This window comes from Sciurus vulgaris, assembly GCF_902686455.1.
Source record: "Sciurus vulgaris genome assembly, chromosome: 5".
Classification (NCBI taxonomy): Eukaryota; Metazoa; Chordata; class Mammalia; order Rodentia; family Sciuridae; genus Sciurus; species Sciurus vulgaris.
The window spans coordinates 30,350,981-30,357,294 of NC_136465.1; positions in this window are offsets into that span (position 1 = coordinate 30,350,981).

The following is a 6,314-nucleotide window of genomic DNA, read 5'->3' on the forward strand; positions in this document are numbered from 1 at the left end:
TCTTTTTTTCTGGAGAGTTCTGCCTCACTCAGGGTCTCTCATGCAGTGGCAGTCCAGCTGTCCCCCAGGGCTGTAGTGATCTGAAGCCTAGAAGATTCATTTCCAAACTTTACTCATGTAGTATGCTGCTGATTTTTTGTTGATTTTTATTTATTTTTCTATTTATTTACTTACTTAAGTTTTGCTGTTGGCCAAAGACTTTTCTACAGGCTACATGAATGTCCTCATGACATGGCAGATGACTTTTCTCAGGGTAGGCTCTGAGAGTGACCTCACGTCGTCACTATGTCCTGATTTCTGAGTCACACACCATCTCTCCTGCCTTATTCCATTTGTTATGAATGAGTCACTGGGTCCAGTAATATTTGCAATGGACAGTATTACACAAGGCTCTAAATACCAAGGCAGGGTTCATTGGGGGCCATCTTGGAGACTGGCTTCCAAAAATGATGATTGGGGGAAAGTTTCTGAATTTTTTATCCTTACCAGGATGCCACAGCTTAGCACAAATAAATCAGAATCTATAATTTGTTAACTTAAATTTAATAGAGGGACATCTTCAGCAAAAGGTTTCATACAATCCACCTACCATCTCTGGGAGCAGAAGCTTCCCATGCATAGCTTCTTCATTTGCATTTGTTCTGTGAATTCTGGGTTCTTGACACTTCAGCGCTGTGTAGACCATGAGCTCTATTTAATCATCTAGTTACCATGCAGAAAGTTATCCAGTTATCTTGTAGAAAGACATTTTTAAACCTGTACCATTGTGGCTAGTGCCATGTCAAAGAATTGATTAGGTCTAAGAAGTCTGCTTTTTAGCTATGGTTTTTATTTTGCCTTCATATTTGTTTCAACCCAAAAAACATTTGCAAAGTGCTCTTGAGACAAAACTGGTGTGGAAGCCTCTGAAGCCTGTGTCCCCAGAGCTGTGGTGAGGTCCAGGATTTCTTCCATGTGCTCCTTAAGGCACTGTCTCTCTTCCACTTGGGGAATTCGTAAATTTAGTTTCCCTCATAATATAGGAAAGCATCAAAAGTCCTCTACAATAATAACATCACCTTGAAACTCATCAAGTATTTCTTCGCATAGTTTACACATAAGCCCAAGGACAAGCTTTATAAGGCCACTATCCTTTTCTTGGCCCTGAACAGAATAGTTTGAGGCAGCTAATTATTGATCTTTTGCTGCCTACCAATGTCAGGTGCTAACAATTTAAAGACAGAATGTCAGAAACACTCTGTAGCACACATGAAACATAGCTGCCTTGCAATTTAAAAGCAATTATACCAAGGTCTACAGATTTACTGAGAAACTCCAGGTTCTTTCTAAAATTTAATTGTTGTCTCAGCTGCTCTTGAGCACTAAGACCTCTGCAGCCACTAGCCCCTCTGTGGTGGTTTTCACTCTTCCCATTTCCTATGCAAGAGTGTTTCTAAGTCAACAAGCAGCAAGCTTTGGTCTGCCTAAGCCCACTGAAGGCTTTCACTGCCTCAAGCATGTTTGTTGAGGCCCCTTGGGACTTACCTCCATAATAAACTTGCTTTCCTATAGAGCAATACATTATAATTTGCATTTGTACACTCAGATTAAAATGTCACATGTCCTAAGTCTTAAAGGTGCTAGCTTCTGCCACATCAGTTAAGAACTGATTGGATATAAGCCATTACAGACCTCAACATACTCTGCTACAAAACCACATGACTTCATCCTAGTTACTCTATGTGTGTGATATTTTTCTTTCCAGTTTTTCTACTTTCTCAATAATTCCAACAAACACAAGTGTTGGTATCTTTAAAGTTATCCCCCAAATGGCAGAATCCCTCAAAATGATGTGATGCCTGACTAGAGAAAAACAAGTGTGATTGCATTCTTTCTGCCAAAAGACTATTTCCCAAAGAAATAAATGGAATTAACCAAGGTGAGCATGTCCAGCTCATCTTCCCAAATTTACCACCTAGATAAGACTTACTTAGGTTGTGTGTGAGTTAGCAAATGGGCAAAAATCAGCTAGAAGGGGATGACACTGATTGAATAGCCCCAGAAAGAAAATACCCACAGTGAAGAGAAATCTCTCTCTTTCACTCTCCGATTGAGAAGTTCTGTTAGACCTAATAGAGATTTAAAGGAGTCAAAAATCTTTTATCCTAGGATTCTGTGAATGTTGAGCATTGTTGTGAAAGTGTGGTTGTTGTCACTGTAACATTTCCACTGTGGGATTTGGGGAGGAGATGAACACATCAGCCAGGAAAGAATCAATTTTGTTAGAGAAAGGTAATCTTCTTCCTCACCTGCCCTTTATGCTGCACAGCATAGTGATCTGGTTTCAAACCCCCTTCCTTTTCCTGAACCATCTTCCTTAAAGGTCAGCAACAGTCTCCTGAAAGCCAAATCCAACAAACACTTCTCAGTTCTTTTCCAACATGATCTCTCTTTGATATTTGAAACTTCGCTTGTTGAAATGGTCTTTTCATTTCCCCCAGTATTTCTTTTGTAAGACTCTCTTCTGCCTTAGCTTCCTTAACCCCGCATTCTCCAGGTCCTTTGGCCATGTCTCTTCATGCTCCTTCCCTTTCTCCTGCTCAGGGACATCCTTAGGTGTCTGCCCCCATCTCCGTTGTCTTCTGCCCATACACTGTCTACCTGGGCAGTGGGCTCTACTACGTGGTTTCTACGACAGTTTCCCTGAGAGGCGTGCTACATTTTTAGTCCCAAACTGAACTCTCAACTTCCTACTGAACATACAACATACATATACTTTCAATATTCAAAGTAAATCTTTTTCTTTCTTTTCTCCACTAGCCCCCTGCCTCTCTTTTCATTGGAACATGCTTATCTGCTTTCCTTCCTGTAGTCCTTACCTTGATGGATCAGATCCTCACTCTTCATGTCGCTCAGGCCCAAAACAACATGGTCATCTTTACTTTCCTTATTTCCCATGATCATCTGGGCAAGGTGGAGACTGTTTATCTTAGGGATTTCTCATACTCTGGAATTAGTTAGACCTGGTTCAGTCCCAGCTCTATAATTACTAGCTATGTGATCTTCAGCAAGCAATTTAAACTTTTTCTAATCGCCAATTTCCTCATCTGTAAAACAGGCATAGTGAATAGAAGGTGGCACAAAGGGAATGTTATGAAATTTAATGAAATAAACGTGCATGGAGTTCTTAATACAGTGATGGACAGAGGTGTAAGGTCTCACATGTTTAGCTACTTGTTCATCTAACTCTGAATTGTGTTTTGATTGTTTGCCCTTCTTTTATGTCGGCTGCCACTGTCTTTGCTATTTCCTTTTTTCATGTGCATTACTGCATCTGACTGATCCCCTTGTTTATAGGAGACTAGTTTCTCACACTTTAAATCCATCATTCAGACTGTCACAAGCTTTACCTTACCAAAACCCAGGATGATCCTGCCCTCTCTGCTACTTCAATGCCCCAGTGGCTCCCTTAGTCTAGAAAACAGTGTTCAGTCCCTAGCAGGGCACCTAAGCACCCAGTAATCTGCTCACAACCTGCTTCCCTCCTCACACCTGCAAGCCAGAGGTACACTGGTCTTGTCTCTGCTCCTGAGTTCACTTTCATAAACCCATGGCATTTTTTTTTTTTTCTTTAAAAGAATGATCTCTCAGCCTGCAATTCTCTAAACTTTCGTGCTTCAAATATGGGCTAAAATTCCTTTCCCTTCTGCTTAATTAGCAATTTTTTTTTCTTATTGTCTTCATAATTGTTTTTAACCTCATGGTGGTGGTTCATATGTTCATTTCTGTAACCTCACTGAGTTCCTTAAGAGCAGGGACTACATCTATTCTTTGAACTCAGTCACCCTATCTCACATGGCCCAACCAGGTGATCAGATGACACTCACAGAAATGAATTTATACCTCTTATAAACATTCTGAGCTAGGATTTTAAAATTATGTGTTTTACTCCACTGAACAGTTCATGTTTTTGACCACTGTTTTCTTCTTTAATTCTTCAATGATACTGAGTGAGCAACACGTGGCCTGTTACCAGCAGCCTGCCACATCAGCACAGAGGAAGAGTGGGAGGCCAGCTCTTTACAGTGCCATCATTAAAATGTAAAAAATTAAATCCGAGGTATAACCGCTAGTTATAATAAGTACACAAACACACATAAAATTTTTAATTAAAATACCAAGAACAGTTATAGCAGGGATCCAGATGGACATAGTTTTCAGAAATTATTGTAGGCTTCTCACATCCTGAGAATCATCAGTTCTAACTTTACTTAGAAACAGATATGGTTTAGAGAAACTACTTAGTATCACTTAATCAATAGATCTCTTTTCTGTGTTCATGCAGTTTTATTTCACAGTCTCATTTATTTCTTGGTTTTATTGAAGTTCTAGGCCAAACGTGAGCCCTGTTGAGTTAATGAACAAAAGCATCCTTTGCTAGCACTGCTGAAACTTGACTATCGGCTATTTCACAGTGAACACACCTCGGATTCTTAAGCTAGGTGCCAATATGCTCTGCATTATTCATAGGGAGAATTAAGAAAGGCATCTCAGTGTGATATATTGAAACTGTTCCAAGTTCCTCAAGGCCTGATAAAGTAATATTTTCATTTTCAAAATAAATGAAATCTTCATTCACTGGATTGAAGCACAATTTGTCCATTTAATTCTCTGCTCCTGAGTGGCTAATGCATCCATAATTTCTCCTGTGCTTCTGATGTCCTAATTATAAGACCTGCATAAAATGTAAATCCAATAAACAAAAGAAACTTTTGACTCGAATTTAAGTAAGATTATAATTATTTTCAAAATATAAAGTCCATATTGCACTGTCCTAGCCTGCAACAATGGAGGGAGCACCCCCGTGTTACACTATCCTAGTTTGCAACACCAACATACCATTGGAAAAGGAAAACTCAAGACTTTGTGCACCAAGATCTGAGAAGAGCTTTATTTGGGAGAGATGGAGCACTTGTCACATAGGAAGCGGCTTCTGTCTTTACTAAATATAACACTGTCTTTTATATGCTTGCAGTTAAGCTTGCCATACGTCTTAAAGCAGTTACTACGCTATTTGGCAGATTATCAGTTGGTAATAGAAAGTAACAAGCAATTCTGCGAACCCAGGAGGTGACAAGCTCACAAGCCACAGAAGAGCTATTTTACCAACTGCAGAGGAACATGCTGTTCACAGTGCACAGGAAAGGGGGTATGAGGCCCCAGTCCGTGAGTGGTGCAAGCCAGATAGGCCTCCTTCCAGAGCCCTAGTCCCCGAGTAGCCTGAAAGGCCTGTCTATCTCTCGACAGAATGCCACGTAGGCCTCCTTCCAGGAGAAGGAGTCCACAAGTCCATGCTTATATAAAAACAGGAAAATACAAAAAAGAGAAGAAAACCTGATTTTACTATATAAATGCATCTACTCTCTATATTATAATATTTCTAGGTGTTATGCACTTTACAACCTTTAGTTATAAGTTGATAAATCAATAGAATCTTATAGAATCATGTCATTTAGTTATCTAACATTTTAAACATTTTTATGTTAATAAAATTTAACAGTTTCGAAATAGTTCATCATATGACTACATCATCATTTACTGAACAGTCCCTGTGGTCGAGTATCTGGGAACCTCTTAAGATTTTAGCCATTATAATAATGATGCAATAAATAATAAAATGTGTCATGAAACTTTTCTTCATGAATAAAACAGAGAGAGAAAAAAATCTGTAATTTTTTCTATCTATAGGCCCTCCCACTTCATACAAACAGAAACCTTTTTCCTAAGAGGAATTCACTTTATTACCTTGTTGAAATTGATACCCTCCATGCAGTTGAGTGCACACAGGCATGGCCTTAAGAACACCACTTCATTTTTGTGGAAACTGTCCTTGGTTCAGAGACAATCATATCACCCAGGATAAAACAGCCTTTTCCACAAATTTTTGTCTGGAATTTTCATTCAGGCTGCTAAGGTAGTAAGTAACTTTGTTCACTGAGGGAATCTGCTTCAAATGATAGAGAAAAAGATGGAGTTTTGGATACCTCATTTAATTTTTGCCTTACTTGAAATATGCCCTAAACCACTACTTTTCAGCTATTTTCAACTATTTAAGTAGTTATTCAATTATTTTTAGCTTAGGCTAGTTTCAATGTGAATAAAATTATAAGCCTGAAGTAATTCTAATAAAAATGAGTCTTCTTTGGGATGTGCACAAGACTGCTGAATATTAAACCCCAGACTCTCCTTCTCATGAAGACAATAATACACAGACCAATCCTCTGCAAAAAATCCAGGAAAAACTAGAGTGCAGGAATCTAGTTTCAATAAAGCTG